Below are 26472 nucleotides of genomic sequence, written 5' to 3'. Positions count from 1 at the left end.
TATAAATGACACTCTAAAAAGCCAGTAGTAGTTTTGTTCATTAAGTTAAATTAAATAATTAAATTGTTAGAAATAATTTATTATTCAAATTTTTAACATGATATACATTATTGTATTTTGAATACTTTATAAAATTTGAAAACCTATTAATTGCATAAATAAATTTGATTTTGTAATTAATGGGCCATTACACAAGTACTATAGCTACAAAAGATGAAAACTAGCGTATAATTAGAGTAGAAAAGCAACTATTACGTTATAATATTTACCAACTTCAAATCTTATTTATTGGGGACCCTAGAATGGGATCCTAGAATTAGCAATCTGAGGTCATGTTTCTAAAAAAGGTAAGCTCTATATATTTTGTGTGGAAGATCACCAATTTTTTTTTTTGATGAAACTCTGAACTTGAAAATAATTTTCTCTAATGACCAAAACTAAAATATTCACAGCCAGAATTTAAAATTGATTCAAACTAGTTGTGAACAAAAAAACTATTTACATTGCCGCAGTATTTGACAGCTCCAGTGTTTTGAACTCCGCACAAATCAAACAAAATTAATATTGATTAACCCTATAGCGGTTTTAAAATAAAATAGAATATTTTATAAAAAAGTAAATATGTGCATAAATAAAATAATCAAAATTGTTACAAAAATGTCCAACGGCAACATATAACAAATTTATTGTTATGATTAATATTAAAACAACATTTTTGCCGTACTTGCGTAAAGTCCTTAAAGCATGTTGCTTCACCCAATCTGATTCCGACTACAGAAATTGAATTTCCGCTGCAATGTGACACGCACATCTAAACAAGGAGCAACGGAACGCCATACACAAGTGCCAGGACATAGAATAGAAGAAAGTACATGAACGGAAATAGAATGCTAAAGGCGCTGTGTGTAGATGCTAAACCTTCATAAGCAGCACAGAAATTAAAGGCAAAAATCAGGTGGGGGAGTTCTGGGCGGAACGTCTAGTAAATTCATGGCATATGCACGCATAAAAAATATAACGGAAAAATGTATTAACTACATGTAGTCGTACTTATTGCTGTAGCAGCTTAGAAACCGGAAACGGAAACTTTATGATATAAAAATGTTGCTTTAAGTACAAGCAAAGGTATTTTCTGATAAAATATTTTAATGTTAAATAAAATAGGAAAAAAACGGTGTACTGGCTTCCAATAGAGTAGAGCACTGCTACCATGACTGATATCTTGTGCTGCTGGCTGAGCCAAACTAAACAGAAGATACTTCGCTATTTGAATGGAATTCAAGACGTCAGCGGAAAAATCATCAATTGGCCTAAATCAAAACCAGACAATCAAAATGAATGTAATTACTTTTGAAAAGAGTTGGCTTTGTGTTTGTTGAGTTAGACTCCATTTTTAAAAAGGATAATGCAGGCCATTGCGTGGCGTTAGATAACCTGCCAACACCTTAGCCCTACGTTTAGTAATATGCAATTTCTAATACACAATTTTTAAAAAGTCTTTGGATATGTGACGTAAAATATATTTAGTTAAATTATTTTAAGATTTGATTTTTTTATAAACATATTAATGAATTTATAATTTAGCAGTGAGTGTTGTAGGAAATATGAACTTTAATAAATTGTTTTAAAGTCAAGTATGAAGAAAGAACCAATTTTTAAATAGAAAGCTGAGAAGCTTTTACAAGTATAATAGAAAGCAAATTTTTTATTCTTTTTTATACAATTTGTACATCAAAATTATGTATATATTTTTAACAAAAGTTTATAACTTGAAGATAACTACAGACTATAGTTAAAATATTGTTAACAAAAAATAAATATTTTAAAATAATTAATTACTCCTTTCTAAAATATATAAATAAAATTAAGGCACTAAAACAATAAATTAACATAAGTTATTGAAATAGAATTCTTTTAACGGAATACGATTATAAATGAATTGTGAATGAATGTCCTACTTCTACTTAAAAGGTAATAAAAAGTCTTAAAAAAAGTCATTGCTTCTAATTTGATAGTCACAAGTTCTAAGCCTGACATTTGCAGTCCAAACAAATTATATACGGACTATAAACTAATTAAAAAATTCAAATATTTCCTAAGAACACTAATGATAACTTTAATAAATTAACTAAAAATTTTTGTTGTTGCCTTTTCATTTCTATTCGAAATCTTCTAACTTTTAAATAGTTTCTTTTTCTCTAAAGCAAAAAAGATGTTTTATTTCAATATTAATATTAAATAATGTATACTTGAAGATTAGCTTGTTTCAGAAACAAGGACAGGATATTGTGACTTCGCTATTAACAAACGATTTTAATTCTGATAAAGTAAGAAAGTAAATATTTTAAATAAAGAAATCATAGTTGAGGATTTAAAAAGGAAAGGAAATAATATTTAAACATAATTTTAATAGAATAAAATGTAGTAAGTGTAGAGAACTTAAAGGGAAGAATCTAAGAAAATTAATCTAAAAATATGTAAAAATCCTATTTTATCATTTATAATATTTTTATGCAATGCTCTTTATTTTTAATTAAAAAAACTGAATTTATTTTATCAAGAAATTCTTGGTTCTTTATACTTAGTTTATAGAATTGATTTAATATTATTAAGAAATTCTTGATTTTTTATTATTTTTTATTAAACTGAATTAATATTATTAAGAAATACTTGGTTCTTTAATTTATTGAACTAATTTTAAATATTATCAAGAAATTCTTGATTTTTTATTATTTTTCATAAAATTGAATTAATATCAATAAGGAATAATTTTAGATATTATATCAATACTCCAAGAAATATATAATAAAAAATATAATAAATAATATATAAAATATAATATAATATACAAAATAATGTATAATATAATGATATGAAATATTATAAAAACTAAAATTATATACATATTTCTGCATTTGTAAAACAATATAACCTCAAATATTAGGTTCTGGTCTCATTTCGATATAGTGATTAGACTTAATTTGGTTAAGACTAATTTGGGGGGCTGGTCAGAATATTACGATACAAATTTTTAACAAATATTAATAAAAATATTTTTGAATAAAAATATTTATATTCCTCACACCTGCTAGTTAAAAATAGCTAATCCTTGCTAATGCATAACATTTCCGATGCTCTTTGTCACATCGCCACAATTTAACGGTGCACAATTTTTGGATTAGCCCAAATGCGTCATGCAAGGTGGAATAAATAGCATTAAAGCCAAAAACATAAAAGGACTATTAAATTTCCACAGCTAACAGCTAACAGCTAACATGCAAATAGTGACAGCACGGTCTAAGCATGTGGAGAACCGAGGGGGTGTTGTATGTATGAGTAACATACATTTTTAATAAAGTCATACATAAATACAACTTTGGTTACAAATAATGCAGGAAGCGTTATTATTTTTCGATTAAATAATGTAAGTGAGAGAAAAATTTCACTTGCATGTTTTTCATTATTGAAGATTTTTTTTTTGATTTTTTTTGTTTTTTTTACTTGAAGAAAAAACAATTATGTTCAACTAATGTGATAGATAGGGTGAAAAACACCCTCTAACCTAACCAATTTTTAAAGCAAGTGGTATAAGCAACGCTTAAATAAGGAGACGAGTTAGTTGAGCAGTGAAAATATTTTATTTAATATGCAGCATACGTAAAAAAAAGCTGAAGAAGAAATATTGAAATAATAAAAATTTTTTTTAAACTGGAAATTTAACGAAAACCACCCTCTGCGCTTGAAGAGCGCAAAAGTGAGAGAAATCTCGGCAGTTGTCCTTATTGAGAATGCAAAAGTACACTGCAAACAATTGCAGTAAAATTGTAATAAAATTATTGTTATTTTAAGAATTTTATAAGAAACTATAGAAATATTAATTAAGGTTATTAAACGGTGTAAAGTAGATTGGATTATATTAAAAAAGAAATTATTAAAAAGAAATAGAAAGGTGTCCTATAAGTTATTGTCTGTTCCAATTCCATTTCGGATACCGGGTACGTCAATGCGAGCTTTATTTTCTGTTAATTTTTATGTCAGTGTAAAATAAATATTTCTTTTGCCATTGTATTTGCTTTGTATTTTAACTTGCTTTGCAGTTAAATAAATTTTTTTTATTGTGTTTGCTATTGCTTTCCCCTAATAATGCTGCTACTGGAAATATCGTGGTGGTGGTGGTGTAGCCGTATAATAATATCTACCCTCACACGACGCGTTTTTACTGGACTCGCATTCAGTCAATTTTTGGATTTCGTACGTGTAATTTCTCAGTTCGTTTATGAGCTCCGTTAACGGATATTAATTAAACTAAAGTGGAACGGATTTAGATAAAGAAATGTTTGCTCTACACAAATAAGCAAATCTATATCTTTATAGCTTAAAAAACATGAATAATGGATTAATAATGTTTATCTACATAAAAACTTGTTTTATAATTAGAAATGTAATAAATATTAAATACTCAAATAATTAAATATAAAAATATATGCATGTATTAACAATCGATTGCCAGTGATATTGTCCTGTCACAGCAGTATCGGTGCTTTTAGTTAGTCTACTGCTGCGCCGGGGCATTAACATTGTTTTTCGATGAAAAACTACAAACGATGACGGTAACTAATAAGCAAATATTAAATCAATTGCTTAATTGTATTTCATTATATTGTATCTATAAAAAATATCATTGAGAAAAACGCATAAATGAAATCTAAGATTTCCGGTATACGGCGAAAAGCAGGAAAAATCAATTTTCCATTTTTAAAGCAAAACGAAAACGGCAACATCAGCCGCTGCAGCACAAAAGCAGCGCACATTGGCAGTGACAGTAACTTAAGCAGCAGCAGCAGCAGCAGCAGCTTTCGTAGCTGTTACAAAAAGGGATAAAGGGATGCTTAAAATCAGTAACGGCAAAAAGAGATGGATATGGATATGGATGATGTTTCGCGTTCAACTCCATAAGTATGTCTGCGCGTATCTGTGTGTATGTGTAACTGTGCGTATTAGTCAGTGTATGAAGGCAAAATTTTTCTTAGGTATAAAATGATAAATGAAACAATTGGAATAATACTTTAATTTAAATTCATTGAGGAATATTTTAGTGTTAAAAATATTGAACTATTAAATAGTGTGGTTTAAATAAATTTAAGGAATAAATAATTAATAATAAAATAAAAATTAACAATTTATGTTGCGTACCACAATATCGTTTAGAAATAAAAAAAAACTTATAAAACAAAAAAAAGTACATTAATGGAAATCAATACTCTGTTCTATTTAAATGCCTAATGCTACCGAACACCACCCACCCTCTAAAGCAACACACACATAATTCAACCCCCTTTATATAAAAACGCAATGTATGCCCTTTTCAACAAGTTTGGTCTTTCCATTGCATTAATTTAATATTTTTTTTGCTGCTATTACAATAAAAAAATGACAATGGCGCTGAAGCTTTCATCGAAGCTTTTATCTATTGTTTTAATATAACGGTATCAAGTGTGCCATTGCCAAAGTGTTTCTGCTCTCTAAACAATTAAATGTGTACGCTAAGTTTTACTTATTTATGCTAATTAATTTCATTTTTTAATTTTAATTTAATTACATTTAAAAATATTATTTGAAAGCCTAACTGAATTAATAATATAGAATATATAGAATAATAAAAATTGTAAATGATTATAACATATTCAAAATGATAAATTATACACGAATATATTAAGAATGTAAATAATGCTAAATATGTTATAGCCATATATTTCTTTATTAATAGCTTATTAGGCATCAAAGTTATTAAGCTTATTAGGCTAAAATATTCAAAATATAAAAATATAAATAAATATAAAATGGTATATTATGCATTTATTAATTAGATGACAACTTAAAACTTATCTAAATTAAAAAAAATATTATATTTATCTTTTATATTATATATAATATTCTATGTATTATATATAACCTATGATATATTATTATTTATCTGTTATTAAATAACAGATGTTGTGTAGGTTCTCTTATGCAAATTGTTTAATTTGTATACAAATTTGACAATTTTTTTTATTTATATTAATTCTAAGTTATCATCTAATTAATGAATGATTTTGTTTAAACTTTTGTTTAATTTATTAATTATGGCCAAATAATGGCAGCCTATGTAAGTGTAGGTTTTCAATACAAAATAAACAAATTTTACTGAATTAAATTTATATATTATGTACAATTATAAATTGAGGGCAATTATTAAATAAATTCGATTTAAAGAAATTTATAATCATTTTATATCGACAGAGGATTATTTACTCCAGAAAATCTTCTTTAATATTATAAAAAATGCATAGGACTGAAAAAAAGTTCTATTAAATGTTTTATATTATAACAATTTTAATATTTTTTATTTTTGTTCTGATTTATTATTATTTATTTATATATTCTTTTGCACATTCATATGTATACTAACCATTTCTTTCATCGTTTATAAATTTTTTGTTTTTCTTTAAAGGTTTATATAAAGTAATTGATTTTTTGTATCAAAAATATTTACCAAATTATATGATGTTACTTTTATTCATTTATATTAATGGAAGTTTGTTCAAAAACTTCCATCAAACCAGAGATATAAAGTATAATCAAATAGTGTATTAAAAAATTTCTAGTTATAAATTTATTAGAATTTAATATAAAATACTTATTAAATTATTTAAAAAAGTTATAGTATACCATATTTATCATTTGATTTGCTTATTTATAATATATAAATTATTTATATCGTATATTTTTGTATTTTTTGTTCATAAATATAAATTTATATAATTATTTAATTTCCTTATTTAAAAAACACTATCTTCTTTATCTTTATTTTAAGTTTATTATACAATTTTTCGTTAAATTAAATTATTATTATTACCAATAATAGTATTATATTATAATAATATTTATAATAATTAATTAATATTTATAAATAATAAAATAGTATTATAATTAGTTAATTAGAATTCAAAAAATGAAGTTAAGTTCTTCAAGTTGCTTTATTAGTGGCCATAATTACTTTCTTTAAATACACCTTTTATATACGATTGTTTTTATTATTATTTAAATTATTGAAATAATATCTTAAAGTATTTATGATTTTGATCGCAGTTATATTTATTTTATATTCATTTAAGATATCAAATCCGATAATAAGTACAAAACATGTATTAACACGGATATGTATTCAAAGTAGAGTTATTTTTAATTCATTTTATTATATCATAAAATTCTATTTATGTGGTTTATGTTTCATTTATACATGTAAATTATTTTTTTTAATTATTTTATCAAATTTATTTTAATCACAACTAATTAAATTTTATTTTTAACACGTGTATTATAATATTATGTATATTATGTCGAATTAGATGTGCAGGTTATTTTATTAAAAACTATTTTTATTTCAATTTTTTATATTTACTGAAAATCATATTTAATTTTCATTTTATTGATTGAACCAACTTAATTTAATTAATTAATTAAACTTAAATTTATTTCTTATTAATAATTTTAATTGATAATAATTGTAGAAGTTGTTAAATAAATTATAGAATGATATTTAATATTAAGTAGATATAATTAGATTTTTACCTATTACAGATTATTATTTATTCTTTATTAATTTTTCTTATTAAAAAATTTTATTTATTATATGATAATTAATTAATTAATTTATATTTTTTTATTTAATATTTAAATTCTTTTATAAATCACAATTATTTTTTTTATTTTATTTGACTTCTAATATATATTTCATAATTTAATAAAAATTTCTTAATAATATTATTTCTTGGATTAATATGTTAAAAAAACTAAATAAATTTTATTTATTTATATTTTGTTATTAATTATTCTTTCTTAAATTAATAGACATTAAAAATAATTTCATTTAATATTTATTTATTCTTATTCTCGTATTAATTAACACTAAAGATGATCTATGAAATAGTCCTAAATAATGTACAAATTGGTTTTTAGAAATATATAAAAAATTTGTAACCTAAACTTGGTAATTGTAATTTATTAATTATTTGAGTGTTGAATAACTAACCTCAATAGGGTGAAGGACCTAGTAGTCCAGTTCCTTATTGTTTGTTAACTTTAAAATTAATTTTAATGTTAAAAGACCGGCTAAAATAAATTATTTAATTTTTCTAAACAATTTATTGAAAATATTAGTTTTTGAGTGAATGTAGCTAAAAAATTAACTTGTATTTAATTTATTAATTTTTTAATTCAAAATTTGAATCAAAAAATATTTCTTTGAAACATAGCAATATTATAAGTTATCATTAATTAATTAATTATTAATAATATCAATATTTTTAAGGCATATTTTTAAAATTTATTGTATATTTGTGTTATTAAATTTATATTACTCTAATATATTGAAAATATATTATACACAATATTTTTATAAGTTATATATATTAAAAAAAAAATTTATTATTATTTTGCTTAATTAACGTCATAAATCCAAAATGACCGTCATATTTATTAAATTTATATTATTGTTATATATTGAAAACATATTATAATATTGTTATTAGTTATAAATGTTAAAAAAAATTTTGTATTTGAAAATTTTTATTAACGAAGCAACATATATAACCATTATTTTTATAAAACTTAAGTTCATTTTAAAATAACCGTTATATTTTTTAATATATTTTAATATTCTTAATTTTACAAACTTCTGTTTCTTCTTGCTACGAAATAATTATTATTTACCTAAATATTTATTTTATTAATCTATTTTTAACCAACTAATATACTCTTCACACTTCCCTCAACGTTTCATGGGTTTCCTATATGAGTTCATTCAACTTGATTAAGAAATTGTAGGAAAAATTGTCTTTAACCGAACTATAGTGGAAAATTTTAAATGTTACCCTTGTCAAATCATAAAAAATTCCCAAAGCCACTCCCTGTAAATTCGCAATATCATCATTTTGTGCTGGTTTTAGTAGAGCACAACAATAAAATTTCGTAAGTTTTCGGTCATTTCTTCGTCATCGGTTAGTTTCCACTTCATTCCCAGTTTGAAACATTGTGGATGCAGAATTCTGAATAGTGCTGCGGCACTACGCTCCAGCCAAGTACCAAATCATCCCCTGTGATGTGTATTTGTGTGCGTGTGTGCGCTACTAATGATGCTGTGGCTGGCTGCTGCCATGTAAAAAATGTAAGTAAGCCCTACCAAAAATGCTACTAAATTTCGGTGTTTATAGGCGCAGCACTACGAAATGTTAAAACAAAAAAAAAGTGATAAAGAAAAGAATTGGCAATCTGCGAAATTAAGGCAAAGTAGCGCGCCTAGTAACACATACACACCGTAGATATAAGTCTGAAAATATAACAAAGCAAGCACATGGCTTTATTGGGAGATAACGACAAACGTATTTCTGTCGGTTTTTCCTGGACCACAACCCAAAAATTTATGTTTCGTGCAGTTTTCACTGCAACATGGCTTTATTGTTTATTCTTCTGCCACAAATTTGCAATTTCAGAAAAATGAAAAAATTTATTAAAAGCTACATATAATCGAGTGAAAAATTAAAATAATCTCGCACATTTCTTTTTCTTTCCATGCTTCTTTTTACTTTTCTGCAGGATTAAAATGAAAATGGCACATTGGTGTAGTGCACATTTTCAGTTGACAATAGCGTTTGCGATAAGGGTGGATTTTAATATTTTATTGTGTAGAGGGTGCGGTATTTGATGTAAGCCAGCCGAGGAATAATAAGGTTGTAGCTTAGTTAGAAGGTAGAAAATTTGCTATCCCATGGGTTTCATTCACAGCACAATTTTTTGCTTGTTTATTTTTATGTGATATCATTATATGTGCTCAGAACTACTGCTGCACCTTTTCAAGAGAGTCCCCCTGTCTGCTAGATTTGCCTCGTTCGGTTGTTGTTATTGTTGTCGCTGTTGAACTGCTGGCTGAGTGGTAGAAGATTGCATTTACATGCAGATTTAGTTTTGCTTGCAATTTCCTTATAACAAAAAATTTAGTGAAGTTTGATATGCGTTTCACATTTAGCCCCTCGTATCTTGCTCTATTGTATGCGGTACTGTTGTAAGCTGGGTATTTATATTGTTAAGGTTGTTGATGTAGCATAAACGAGGTTTTGTCGGTCATCTGTACTCGTTTGGGGTTGGTTGTAGTATTTATTGTCGTCTATTATGCGTTTTTGTTTTAGGTACGTGAATGTCGACATACTTAGGATAAACGTTAAGGATAACGAGTAGTACGGTAACAATAAAACGGAAGTGATTGACGGCGGGAGTGATATACATCAATATGAGATTGCATTGTATTTGTGCTTGTGTGTTTATTAAAAACTGATTGCAATCAATAATTTTTTAATACTTCGAAATTGAATCTGTGTTTGTTTAAGAATTGTCTATGTTAAATGGAAGATTCTAGTTAACTATAAACAATACTGATTTGAAATTGAAGTAGAAAATTCCTTTTATCAACAAAATTTTTGGTAAAAAGTTAATAATACTAATCATAATAATAATGTAAATAAAATAATATACAAATTTTTAATAAAAACTACATAATTTGTAACAAAAAAAAAAGTAGATAATAATCTTCAGTGTCCTGGAAATGTGATTATATAGTAGACTATAATCAAAATATTGGTGACAATAAAATATATTTTTTAATAATAATTTAAAAAGTTGTGTAGTATTTAAACAACTAAACAATTAACCAGTTCAAAACTATATAAAAGGAAAAACTTTTATAAAACTAGATATAACAATAATAAACTAAATAACTTTAAATATACTAGAGATTGCTTAATTAATTTATCGAAAATACTCTTGTGTAATATTTAATTGATATCACAGTATTCCTGATAACATTGAGGAAACCAATTAATTTAAATAAATTAATTAACTTTTAGGTTTGATAAAACCGTGTGTAGATTTCATTAACCAAAAAAAATGCAAAAAAAAAACATTAGCAAAGTCAAGTTACAGTTAACATTTATTGGGACCCAAATACTCTGTAATTTACTAATATGTAATATCTTAGTTGTAAGTATAATTTTTTAAATTATAATTAAAATTTGTTATGGTTGAGAAACACTCTGATCATAACATATTTTTTATGCTAGAACAGATTTTAATTGAACAGAAGACAAACAGTTTTTCAAATAACGAGTAGAGGAAGATTATTATTTGGGTTTCAGCGAGGAATTTAGGTTAGATATGTTGCTATAAGTATTGACTTTAGTGTTAAGGTAGAACAAAAAATTAAACAGTTATGTTATCTGAGGAGGAGTAAGGTCTTCAATAAATTTCTTTAACTCATTATTTTTTTATTTGCGTTAGTATGAATACACATTATCTATCTAAAACATCAGTTTTGATGTAGTACTTATTACATATATCTATTTCTGATACAGATTGCTTGAATATCGTTTAAAACTATGTTTATTGGTCTAAAAAGAATTGAAACTCTGTAAAATACACTTTAATTTAAATATAAACGTATTTTAAAAGGATATCTTGTAGATATAAGAATTGGGTGCGGTATAATGGAATATTTATATGCATAGTGTGAAGAATCTAATATATAATGTCAAAATTTATAGACTTCGAAATAAAACTTAAATGTACACCCCTATATAAAGAGAGGGAGAAAAAAAATCTAGAGCAATATTACATGCTAGTGCTTTAAATACAAACTTTATATTACTGTTTTTAACCATATCTCTATAATATTGTAGCATTAATAATAATATACGAAAAAGGAAGAAATCTTTAAAAATAATTAAAAAAAGTTTATTAGAACAACTTAATTCAAAGTCATTAGAGCGTTATTTAAAAACATCGAGAAGAGTCTGTAAAATGTCGGTTAAGGAATTAGTAGGTCACATATTAATATATTAATTAATTCAAGAATGTTCGAATGATTTATTGATGAATGCTATTAATAAACGTTATTATTAAAAAAACATAACTCGCCAAAAAATCATGGTTTATTTTAAATATTTAGGGGCATATATACTCTTAAGTCAAGGTATGTGCAGAAAAACATGCTATCAAAGAACCGTATATATCTCAAAAATGACTAATTGATATCTTTAATTTGTTGGCTAATAAGTCTTGGAAATTAAATAGATTCAGAAATAATGATGGTTTAAAATTCATTTTTTTTGTAAAAGTTTTGATCGAATTTGTGGACAACCTCAATAATATCAAAATTTTCGTATATTTTTTTATATACTCTTATTATATTTATTTTTTATTTTTCGCAATTAATGCTTTATTAATTTTGAAAATTGATAAGACATGAGTCTATCACTATGATCTTGATCTTGTAAAGTGAGGCTAAGGAGTGGTGAAGGCTCCGAAGCGGGTTCGTGCTTTCTTGACAAAGAAGATATTTATGAAAGCGGTTGTGTTAATATATAAGATAACCTCAAAACTAATAAAACAATTTGTTATGTTTAAGCTAATTAATTTAATACAACAATATTAATTTAATACAACAATATTAATTTAATGCAATAATTAATTTAATGTGTATTCAATTTAAGCTAGTATGAGACTGATATTCATTTTCCTTATACTAGTTCTTATGCTAGTTCTATACTTAGGCTATATTACGGGTAATTTAAGTTGTGTTTAAGGTGAGTTATATTTATATCACAATTAACTGATATTCTAACATAATTAAAAAAAAAACATTTCTAAAGTCAATGAAATGAAGTACGAATTGCTGCAACAAACAGTCTATTCATTTCATCAAAAGAAAAAACAATCGAGGGATAGTAGAGGGATATCTTGCAGACCTTTCGGGAAATACATTGAATGGATGAGATCCATAAATTAGAGAACTGTATGAATAAGTGTAATGAGATATCGAAGAACATTATACTAGAAAATAAATACATTTTAGAACAAAAAATTAATTTTCCCATTTCTATTCCGCAAACTTATTGTACAGTCCATTACTCAAAGTACATGTAGTTTAAGTAAATGTGATACCAGCAAAACGACATTATACCCTTTTCCACTATATGTAAAATATCTAACATAATTAAAAAAAATTATTTATATTATAAGCAAAATGTTAATTATCCTACTCAAAACCATCAATGCACATAAAACACATATCTCAACCGCAAAATATTCATAAGAGAATTTTAAATTTTGCTATTTCTAAACATCGTTGAAAATCTATTTAATGGTTTAAGCCTTTCTGACATATAAAGCAGTCATAACAAAATGCATACCAAACTAAATCCTAAACAATGAAAGGACTAAACTAGGCAAATACAACCGTAAAATAATTTTAATAGCTGTCAAGGTAACAAATGGAACAAATAACTACATTGCACTTTATAAGCCGACAAATAGATAAAATTGTATGACTACGATTAAATGTGTGCCTTCAAAAGCATTTATGTGATATGCAAAGGCACAATTTTAGCATTTAAATAAGGGAAAAGATAAAGGACAAACGTTTATTGTTGCTATGACTCAGTTAGCCTGGTAAAATGTTGATTGGCGTGTAATTTTACTAATTAAAGGTGTGTACCAGCACTAAAGCAGAGTTCAAATTACAAAGCAAACACTATAGTTGAAAAAAGGACAAAACTAAAATTAAATATGCTTACAAGCATAAAAGTTATAACTATTAAAGGGTTGTTAGTACAATAATCTATATATATATCTATATATATATATAAAAGTTAAACACAGCACTTAAAGTAACAATATTTAATTTTTTGCTTACAAATCGATATTAACTCAATTTTTTTTAATATGAAAAATATATATTTTTACAACTCTGTGATATATTAATCGAAAATGATTATAACGTTGAATACAAGTTGAATCTACATTCATAAAATAAATAACGGAGAGTGTCAATTAATCATAACTTTAAACAGCAGAATGCTTTCCTTCGAAGTGCTAAGGTGAAACTAAAAACGAATTCGGAACGATAACGTTTCGGGTAGCAATTAGGATTTTCCATTGAAAATTATTTACTTATAATCACTATTAACAATTATAACTTTTTTTTAATTTCCTTAAAATATTTAATCGTTACTATATATGGACCTTACTATAAACAGAAAGGTCCATATGTGGTAGAACAATGACACACAGGGTTCAAGTGCCTCTTAGGTCTGTATTAAAAATATACATTAAAAAAACTTTAAAATATGCTTAAAGAATTTGTCACACAAATAGACTTTCAAGCATTTCATTAATTTGTAAAAAAGGGACTTAAAACTATCTATATATAGGCTTAACTGTATTTTGTATAACATAGTTAGGAACAAGTCATGCACATATGACTTACAGCTAGTTAGTTTAGCCAAACTTAATCTTACTACCATTCTGGCTATTAAAAAACCTTAATAATATCCTAAATCAGATATCAGATATCAATTTTAAAGCAATATAAGTGTTTTAGATCTGTTCTCTGATAAACGAACTCGTATCTGATGAGATAGGAGCATGAACGGACGAACTATTCTGCAGTTCCAGAAAATGATAATGTTTGGGTCCCTTAATTCCATTTCAAAAAGATAAAAGTTAACAGAAGAATATTTAGTTAATAGACTAGTGGCTAATTTAAGTTTAGCTCCAGTTAGACTGAAAAATCTGTTTCTTGTTGAATGAGTTGTTTGGATTGCCTACGACTTTTTGAATAGGTCCAAATTTAAATAAACAGAATATATTTAATATTTCTAAAAGCACATGAGAATAGAATTTTAAATAATATGGAAGACATTTTATTTTCTTTGTAGAGAAAATTGTGTAGTCTTCAAGTGCCCCGGGCGCACAATATATTTTTTAGCGCTATCTATCTAAAACATGCTTGTCAATGGCATGCATTTCTATTTCAGAAGTAGTGAGAAAAGTATCCCTTGAAACAAATAGATTAAACCTGGGTTCATATACCATTAAAAATGTTGATTTAATATATCATTAGTACTTTTCATCTACTCTTTAGTTTCCTCTCAATAAGATTGAATAAAGTTGTTCAGCAATACTATTACATTTTCGTTAAAAATCCAATGCAGAAAACGACCGAAAATAATCATATAAGAGCTTCTTAAGTTACAACAGATATATTTCTATATTGAAATATCCTCTGGGTCAAGAGGAAACCCAGAACGTACAATTATATTGGTGCAATTTACAAAAGAGCGCGTTATTTCTTACTCGTAATAAAAAAAAACTCTTGCAAATAAAATATTGCACTTTTAATCAAAGTAAGTAAGTGAATGTATACGTAAAAAACGTAAGGATTGAATTGACGTAAAGCGCTTACGCAAGTGCTAAGCTGAGTAGCAGAAACACTGAAACACTTACTCAGCAGACACTTTTTACGCATAGCAGCAGAATAAATATGATTGTATGGAGCGGAGTGTGTATGTGTGAGAGTGTGTGTAGTGCATGCAATTCTGTTTGGTTGGCTCGGTGTTTAATGTGCATATGCTAATACGTTAGCTTAAATTGTTTGTAATGTTCTCCTTCACGTATAAGCTCAACGTACCCAGCAGCAAATCTGAACCTTTGTTGTTAAAATACTTTAACATTAAAAAAGATTTCAACAGAGGTCTTCTATAGAATTTTTTACTGCTAAATATTCAATTTGAAGATAACGAAATAACAACATGATGTTCTTGTAAAAAAACCGATCTTAAGAAGTCAGTTTTTTATTATTTCATTGTAAGTAATGTAAGTAGTTAGGTATTGCGCCATATTCTTGTAATTAAACAGTTGAGAGCGCACATTCATTACTATTCAACTATTTTTGTGATGTTCACAAAAAATTTTAAACTGCTTAAAGTTAAACAAAATACAGTGGATGATAGAGAATAAGAGATATATTAATAAGGTGAAATTGTTTAAAAATAGTACTGATATAATCGAAGTAGTCAAATATATTTATCTAAGACGCCAGCTCAGTAAACAAGGGTATCATAACAAAAGAATAGCAAGAAAAAATGTAATAAAAATGAAAAGATTTTTATATTCCCCGAAGTTATTGTTATTTCCTTTGGTAAGACATCTGGATTGCTGTGTTATTCTAACATTACTTTACAATTTATAAGCGCTGTTAATATCTATTGCGTTAAAGAAAATACTGTAATCTATCAAGTTGTCATCGTATCTTTTTATGCTCAAGTTTAGTTGGACTGAGCACATCACAAGTTCAGTAGAATGAAGAAAGGGAAAAATACTAGAAACTATAAAATGACAAAAACAAAAAACACTTTTCACACAGTAAATGTCTTTAATCTGTTTTCTGTTTTAATTGATTATGGATTTCAAAATTGAAAGAAACGTTGTTTCTATTAGATGAAAAGTATCGTGGCCTAAGTATTTATTACAGTAGTTCCATACAAACATCAGACAAATTTACCAGTATATTGTAGACTAGTCAAAGGCAGCAATTGTGTTAGCTAACGTGCGGAAATGCTAAAACACTTGAAAGAAAAATGAAAAAGTAGAAAAAATTTATAGATACAATTATAATATATACTTATTTTTTATGGTATTTCTCCCTGACATAAAATATATTTATGTCGATTATAGGTAAGTTATACTAATAAGCTATCTTTAGTAATAGGTTTGTAACACTAACAAAAATGAGCAAAAAACTAAAAAATTAAATTAAACTTTTATCTGATACCTAAGTTCAAAAAGATGTGCGAGTAAAAAAACCAATAGAGATAACTAAAGACTACTGATGATGAATAGTTGGCAGTATCCGAAACACCCGTACTGTTGCCCAGGAAATCTGTTTATTAAAAATTAAATAAAATTTTAAATATGTTTTGAATGTTATATTATCTTACAGAAAGATATTGCACAAATAAAAGTAATTCAAAAAATTAATTTCTAACAAATAAATAATTTGTTTTAACTTTTAAAAATACATTAAACCTATTTCATATTATATTTTTTTCTTGTAAAAATGTAGTACTTTTATTAATTTTCGTATCGATAAAATTAATTGATATTAGCACTTTTGTTAAATTATTTTTTAAATGAAAATTAAAAGGAAAGTAATAGAATATTATTTTATTAGTAATGGCAATCACATTTTTGAAATAGTTTTTATAGTGAGAGATTTCATAAAAGATTTCCTACTGGGCAGTGTAAATACTTTTATAGTTCTTTTATTTGCTGGGTTAGTGCAAACCATATTAAGTATACGCCATGTGGAAAAAGTAGCTTCTCAGTACTGAAGCGTGTGCCTTTTTGAGTATAATTAATTTAAAAACGCAAAAGTGTAGGCAGTGACGGTCCTTGAAGGATTATTTAAATAACAACCAAGCAGTTAACTATACCCTTTTCGGGTTAACTGCATACATGTTTACTAAAACACCCAACATAAAATATGTTACGTGCTCATAATTTAATTTTTTAATATATACTCACACTAATTTTAAGTAAATAAAATAAAATAAAAGTAAATAGTAAAATTTCAAATACATTTAAAATAATTTAATTTAAAAGTTAAAAATATGAAAAAATAAAAAAATCACAAAAAGAATAGCTATAAAAAAATTTTACATAGTATCTCATTGTAATTAACGAATCAATTCTTAATTTTTTGTTCTATTAAATTCAAGCTTTTTATCGCTCGCAAAACGTCTTTCTGACAAACCAAAAATATCTACAACAGCAATCAAATTGAATTGGCTAAAAGCGAAAAGAAACGGAAATGTATTTAGCAGAAGGAAGAAATAAGGATATGCTTGTTTAGGAGCGAAAGACTTAATGATGTCGAGCAAACGAATATTGTACATTTCCACTTGCTCAATTGACAATAAAAAAGGAGTAAACAGGGGTCGTCACGTAACTCAATCGGATTGAAGTGTACTTTCAAATTTATTTCAAGTATAAAAACAATAAACCTAAAAGATAAGAAAAAAGCTAAGCGTAGAAGGAGAAATGACTTATATATTTAAATTTAATGAATTGAGCAATAAACAACAAAGGGAATTACTTTTTAAGGAAACTGTTTTATTGTTTAATTTAATTAAAAAGTTTTTTTAAATATATTCGATATTAATAAATGCATATTATATATTACATTAAGACATTTTAATTAAAATTTTTTAAATATATTAGATATTAATAAATGCATATTATATATTACATTAGGAGATCTTAATAAAAAAAAAATTACAATTTATTAGAGTTTAATAAATGCATATTATATATTGCATAAATTATATCAATATATCATATACATTATAATATAAAATATATCTTACACATTTTTTGAGTTATTCATATTTTTGTTTCATTTTTTTCCCTTCCACTTAATAGAATAATATGCATTAAATGTATATACCTCAAAGAAGTACATAACAGAACTATATATGATGCTAAATCATTATCAATATCAGAGTTGCTGAAACAATTAGATTCTTCTACAGTAATAATAGTCCAATCAAGAGAGTTTTTAGTATATTATATATGTTATTTCTTAACCATTTTGAACTATCAGATAAATATTTTCAATAAACATAAATAATTGGAATTAAAATATTGTAGAACAAAAACGCTAAGATAAAAATTCATTCTTACACTATAATAATTTCAGACTTTAAAAGTTTTTAATTTTGCATCATTTATTTTTTAATTTAATAATAAATTAAAAAAAATTTCAAACAAAAGTTTGGGATACAAATATTAGTAATAAACTACATTACATTGTAAAAAACTTTTTCAAATAGTGCTTTTAAAAAGTGCTTTTAAAAGCTCAGGATAAGGAATAGTACGATGCAAAACTTTTATTACTAAAATGAGCTTTTTTTTAGTAGGACATATAAAGTATAGGAGAATAATCGGAGATAAGCAACAGATGGCGCACTTCATATTGTTATGTATTGATAATTGCTAAAAAGCTCACATTGAGTAAAAGTTCAAACTTAAAATGTATAAAAATTAATAATATAAAATATAATACGCATATATAAATTATTACATATATTTATAAAATATTTATTTAAGTAATAAATAAAAAGATGTGATAAAAATAAGTTATTCGTAAACTAAATAAATTAATTAAAATTGATATTGATATTCAGATGTCTGAGTTGGTGAATCAGCACCTTTACTCTATTTTATCTGTGGACAGTTTTAAGTCACACTAAGAATAACTGAATTTTTGATTCTTAAATGATATTTATTTCAAATATAAAGATAGAAAGAAGCTTTTTTTAAAACAATAAGAAAAATATTTTTTTAAATGTAGCGCATGGTAATTTCTGACAATGTCAGGTCAGATACTGCTGGGAGATCAGCAGATAACTTTCGCCATGTATATAAGACTTTTCGTTAAAAAAATATCTATAAATAAAGCTGATTTGTAGTGGTTTTTGGAACCGCGTAATTTTTAACTACTTAGACAAAGGAATCATGAGCAAATTTATAAGCAGTTTCTAGGAAATTCCTTATACATAAAATAAAAATTTAGTATACATGTGTACGATTATAGCTAGAAGTATATAATTCTCATAAATTAACAATACTCTTTGTTTTTGTATTATTCAATCAATTAAAGATCAAAAACAAATTCATTTAAAAACTTCTTATTTTTTATATATATTTATAGTCTGAACTTTGGTAAACTGGTGTTCTCATAAATGTTCTTTCTCTTAACCTACAATACTACTGAACCAAAGTACCTCTTTTTACATGAACAATTCTCTTATCAGACATATTTGTTAGTCCCATTGATGGTCGGTTAAGATATAAAAAAAATTTAAATTACATTTATTTGACGAGAAAAACTATTTTTGTATAGAAGGGTTCAAACTGTAATAAATTGCAACAACAAAATTTTTTTTTATTAATTTGGAATTTTTTGATGGCTTTTGGGAACTATTAAAAATGTTGTCAAATATCTATCATCAGTGTTTTTTGGAAATATATTTTTTTTTCTTAGTTCGTTTGTAATTTTAGAAGTTGCAAGTCGATTTTAAGATTCGAACTTTGAACTAGTTTCATTACTATTTGGACCTCTCCATTCAAAAAATATAAATCTAATTTTACATATTTATTAATATCTTTTACTTGAAATAATTTCAAATAATCGTAAAGATATATTTAATGATTTTAGAATTTATATTTGCGTATTAATTTCCGTATTAAAAATTAATCCCCACATTATTCACTACGTAATTAATGAAAGTTTCAATGTCGATTTTTGCCAGTCTTACAAGTCGACCTCCTTTTATTATAAATTCAATACATTTCACAGGATATTTCTAGCATAGGGTAACGACTGTTAATATTGCTTAATAAACAAGTTACCCTTAACTTAACATACACACACTTTACATATGCAAAATAATCAAAGTAACTGCAAAAATGCCACCACAGGACGTTAAGCTTCCTCTTTAAATCAGCAGGATGTGCGCTGTACGCAGCTTTCGTATGGAAAGCGTTACTGAAGCTCAACAAAAAAGAATATCTTAACAATAGCACTTCAGTTAAATGCTGACACCACGTATTTCGAGTGCCATGGAGAAATTGTAACGAAATTCTATTATTGAAGTTTTTATACGTCGAACCCCAAAACAATGACTCGTTTCGTTGTCCTGTGACGTAGCTTGTTATCAACACAAGCACCAAGGATTTCAAGTAAAATGTTTAGCATTGCCAATGACGCAGTATCTTTTGAAAACAACATGAGTGTTTACATTTTGGATTTGGAATTGCGCATTTAAAATGCTGATCTATAAAACATATAAAAATCAACCAGGATGATAGGACATGATTTATGCGAGACAACAAAAAAAATATTACAAAAAATTATAAAATGTATATTAAAAAATATAAGTAGCAAATGTGTAAGTATAAAAAATAAATGCGAGGTAATTTGAGAACTGAAAAACTGAAAAACTGACAACTAAAGTTCAACGACTTTAAATTTTGAATTGATTTAAAATTTTATTTATATATATCAGCTACTCTGACATGAATTTGGGTCCGAAACGTTAGGAAAATATCATATCTTATTCAAGTGCAATGAGTGCACTTAACAAAAAAAATAAAAAAAATATAAAAATAAACTAAACAATCAAATAAAAAATAATAAAAAAAATATAAAAATAAACTAAACAATCAAATAAAAAATAATAAAAAAAATATAAAAATAAACTAAACAATCAAATAAAAAATAATTGCTTATTATTATTTTATTTATAAACAATTTTTTTTATTTTATAAATAAATAAAACATGAATATAGAATATATATTTATATATAGATTTATAGATTCTATAACATCTTTAATATATATTTAAAACTTAAAATTCGTACGTACCATTATATCAAAATTATTTTCTTTACTTTCTTCAATTTCATTTTTTTTTGTTATATTGTTAATTTCAATTTTTTTTTTAAAATATGTGTAGATATCTTTTGACACTCTAAATTCATTACTAATTAATATATATGGAATTTTAATTCAATTGAAGAACATGGAAAAACATTTATAGACGTATTTCATCCACGAATATCGGATTAAATTAAAGACAATTAAAATGTTGTGGTAATATTGAAAAAAAAAACTTAATAAATATTGTTTAAAAACAACAATATTAGTATGTTGGTTTATTGGTAAAATCAATAAATTAATACATTAAGAGTTAATAACAAAAATAAATTTATTTATTAAACATTTATTATTAACAACGAAAAATTTTTAATTTACAATAAATAATAATTTCACAATAAACAAATAAGCCAAAAGTATATACTAAAATATGTAATATGTTAATAATGCATTAATAATTATTAATAATATTAATAATATTTAGTATTAATAATATTAATAAATAATATAATAAATAGTGTAATAAATAAAACAAATAAGACCATAAATAAAACAAATAAAACAATAAATAAAACAAATAAAGAAATAATAAAATAATAAATAAAACAAATAAATAAATAATAAAATAAATAAAATACATAATTAATAAGACGTCCATTCCACAAAGAATTTTAGTAAAGACAGAAATTTTTAACAAATTGCTCACACTTGGAATCAGAACCAAATCAAAAACGAAAATATATCAATATGATAACTGAACAGAAAAAAACTTATAGATCTATTGTGTAGCGCCCTATAATTCGGTAACTTCTTTTCTCATTCGTTCATCGTTGTCGTACTTTTATATTATTTATAAATATATATTTTCAATTAATGATTAGTATATATAAAATGCTATTGAAGAATACAATTATTGAATTGAAAAACTAAAATATATCTTTGATATGAATAGCTGACTTAAAAAAAAACAGTCATAAAAATTAATTGATTTTAAAAGAATCAATAAAATAATATTGACCATAATAAAATCTAATTTGCAATAAAACATATAAGAAAAATTCGAAAATGTTCGAATATTCGAACTCGAAATAGAACCGACAACCGAAAAGTACACTTATATGTCGGATTGAAAAGTTTAATCGATCCGTTGAAAAGTCCAACGAAAAAAGGTATATATATTTTTTTTATTATTGAAGTGAAAAGAAAAAATATTTGGTTCGAAGCTGAGATATACACATAATTATTAGCTACGTAAAAATATAATTCTCATTAAGATCATAAGTAATTCTGTATAAATGTATTTAACAATATGGATATTGTGTTCATTTTTGATATAAGATATATTGTATGTTTTAAGTTTGTTTTGCCACTTAACCAGGTACTCACACTTTGTGAAAGTGTTGCACAATTTTTAACTAATACTGAATAAGTGCGATTTTAGTATTAATATAAAAGAGTAGCTTTAGTTCAATAAATTAACTAAACTTTTGTTCTTGTCTTTTCTTTTCTATCGAACTCTAATTTTTAAAACGATTTTTTAAGCTTCTTTGTCCCAAAAAAAAAAAATTAACATCATAAAATTTATTTTATTTTTGCTGAGTGATTTTATCTTTGACAGCTGGGTATTCTCTAAAATTGTTGTACGACTTTAATATTGATATAAAAGTGGTAAAATATTTGCTGACTGGTTAAATGAAAAAGACCTAGAATAAAATAGAAATATATATATTATTCACACAACAGTCCTTGTTATCACAGTTTTAAACAATAGTACGACAATTGAGTTTCAGTGATACCATGAGCCCATAAATTTGTTTAATGTTGGTATTTTCTGAAACAGAATTTAATCAAATATGGTAATTTCATTTATAGCGAAATTCTGTGACGTAGTAGTGAGTCCCAAGATTTGGAATAAGTTTTAGGAAATATATTTGAGTATTTACAAAAATCTATTCATGTTAAAATGGTAAGAATTTACAGAATAGAAATCAGCTGTCAAAATGGTTGCCACCTGAAATAGTGTTGCCAACTTAAATACCAAACCGCTATATAAAAAAAGACACCCTATAAATATAGAGAATATAATCTACTTAAAATTGCAGTATTATCGAATTGCAAAATAAATAAAAATTACGTTTGAATTGCAAACGAAATCAAAGATGATTGATAGAAATTTTTTCGCTGACAGCACATTTTCCATCTTCCATTATCATTTGCAGTTTTTCACCATTGTTGTCCCTACGTTCATTTTCAATGAAATTTCAATGGTACTGCAAAGCAACCAACCAAGCAAACCAGCGAAGCACACTTCAGTCTATCTGCCTTTCTTTTATCCAGATTGTTGTAAGGATGTCTGAGTGCGTATATTTTTTGCTTAATAATATTTTTCTTATATATTCTGTTTTTATTGTTGTTGACTTTTTGAGATTTTATGCACACAAATAAAAATTCATAATGAAATTGCAGCAACATTTCGTTGCTTCTTCCTTCATTTTTTAAGGATATTGTTTTTATTTATTGTCTAACCATACAAGACAGCTTTTAGTTGCAACATGCAAGTACATAAATCATGTGGCAAGGTAGTAAGTCATAGAATGCTTTATGTGGAGTTAGTGGAGCAGAAACTAAACGCTATCCACCGTAGGAAATATGGAATCTGCTACTACGGGCAAATAAGTATGTAATATTAACTACAATAGTACTTAAAACTATTTACAGGTATTAAGTATAAATCTTCAAATGTGCTGGATAGGCAAATCGTCCTATATTAACATAGTCCTATAACAAATAAAAATGTACAATTTCAGTTAAAAGTGTTTTCAGTGGTATAAGGTCTTCTCAATGTAGTGTGCTTTTATGGTCGTTGAAATTACTCATAAGTATTTATATTGTATCTTGGGTTCTTTCTCGATTGGTACCGTGCTGCTGCATGTATTAAGTTGGTCTGAAAGTTAGTTATTCTCTTGCATGAGATACATTGCATTACAATTCGTTAAAGTACTTTTATTCGAATTACATTCGTAACGTGTTTACGTGTCTTAAACACTGATTTCAATCACATCACAAGGATTTTAGATTTTATTATTTATTTTCATAAGATTTTTATTCCGTCGTAGTGATGGGTTCTTTACGTTCTTTATTATATTTATTATGTTCTTTTTAATTTTCTTTATTGTATATTTGAGTGCAAAATTAATATCTTTACAAAAATCTACATTAAGAGTTTACTTCAAATTTTCAATTCATTGCAGTAGATATCCTTTGGTAAGGAGTTTGGTTTTTATTTTATTTTTAACACAAATTATTACGACATTGTCACGTATTATTGTGCTCGGACTATAAAATAAAATTATATGTGCGATAGATAACGCGTAAAATTTTTTACAATGCCAGAGCTAAAATTCAGTCTTCAAACAAGAAATGCACGTCCTGCAAAATTGTTATTTAATAAAGATAGCTTACCAATTGGTAGATTAAATTAAGATAAAATTTCACAGTATCAAAAAACAGTAAACATACCTGAAAGAAGAAAAGAAAGAAAATTAAAGGTTAGTTCAAAGTTAACAAACATATTTATAAAAAAAATTTATTTATACTTATAATTTAATTCTTTAAATAATTTTAAAATAGAATTAGCAAATAAATTAATTACTTATTTCTTTACAAATAATTCCCTTAATTAAATCAAAGCATTTCTTATTAGTCACTGCGATTAACTAAATTATAGTAAATTAGCTCTACATATTTGTTCCATGATATATTTAATTAAGTAATCGTTTTTTTTTTTAAATTTAGTTCCCTTTTAAATCAATATATTTCTTTGGGTGTATGTTGATTGGTTGGTTGCAGTGAAAGATCAGCATACAAGCGACAGAACATAATTGGCGATTATTGGCCGTTCTGCTATCACAAGAAAAAAACCTAAAAAGAAAAACTTACTTCATACCGTTAAATTAAGATAATTTAACAGGTTTTAGCAATAAATAGTCTAATCGTTGTCTAATCCAACAGTCTAATCTAAGACAAACAGTTGAATCTTTGTCGTTACCAATAAACAGTCTAACAAACTGAGAAAAAGTGCTACTCTAAAACCTAGTTTTCTGGAAAGCCAAAGCTGGGCAATCACACAAAAAATACTTTATTGTTTTTTAAAGAGTACTTTGTATTACTAAACTTAAAAAAAAATGACAGTTTAAATAATAAGCTATGAATGCACTTCGACCTAAAAGATCTACTGTGCGACTAAAGACCCAACTAAAACAATTCTAGACTATTTATGTATCTCGTAATTGCTGTGGGCTTCATTTTACCGATTTGATTTGAGACTAAGATCAAGCTTTCAAGGTAGTCAAGTCTACGTCTTGCCGCTGCTGGGCAGTTGCATAGAATAAGTTTTGATGTTCTCTTCTCCTCATGACAGAATCAGTTTCTACTGCACCTATATTCTTCATGTGCTAATTGAGTCTACAGTGTTCTGTAAGAGGTTCAGTGCTTCGGTTAAAGATAGCGTCAACTTGGATGTGTTCAGCATCAATCAATCTTTTTGACTGCCAGCTTCTGTGATTACTAATATTTCAGTAAAATTTCGTTGCAGACAGCAACTAATCGATTTTTGATCTCCCATTTGGAATACACAAGGTAGGTTCCAAAAGTAATAGAATGGTATTTTGATGAATATAAAAGAAATTATTATATCTGAAGTGGTGGGCTTTCAGGATATCGGTACAAACCTTTTGTACTAAGAAGTAAAATTCAAATGGTGCTAATTTTTAATATTTATTGTTTTATTTATACAGTTTAAGTAATAAAACAAATGTATTAAAAAAGAATGATACCATAACTGTTAATTTGTTTCTTTTGAATGCAGAAAAATTGTTTATAAATATTCTTGTAATGATCTTTGGATTCTACTATTATAAATACAATTTTTATCTTTTAAATTTTCTCACAGCAAAGTAACAAAACTCCAAAAAAATGTGCGAACATAAAAGTGGTGTACGGTTAGGGTCAGTTGGTTAAGGAGCGCTGACTCTGAGCTTCAAATTGGGAAGGGTATGAGTTCAATCTCTGGTACTTGCAGTCTCAAAAAATTATTTACGAAA

General features: G+C 25.6%; 1 protein-coding gene across 2 annotated transcripts in view; it reads right to left on the bottom strand.

Annotated features, from left to right (window-relative positions):
* The window catches only part of LOC119681651 (RNA-binding protein Musashi homolog Rbp6), a 313072-nt gene that overhangs the window by 31137 nt on the left and 255463 nt on the right, over positions 1–26472 (bottom strand). The gene's annotated exons all lie outside the window — the stretch shown is intronic.

The sequence above is a fragment of the Teleopsis dalmanni genome, chromosome 2 (genome assembly GCF_002237135.1).
Source record: "Teleopsis dalmanni isolate 2A chromosome 2, ASM223713v2, whole genome shotgun sequence".
Taxonomy (NCBI): Eukaryota; Metazoa; Arthropoda; class Insecta; order Diptera; family Diopsidae; genus Teleopsis; species Teleopsis dalmanni.
The sequence above is the reverse complement of the archived record's forward strand: the minus strand, read 5'-3'. Positions and strand labels throughout refer to the sequence as shown.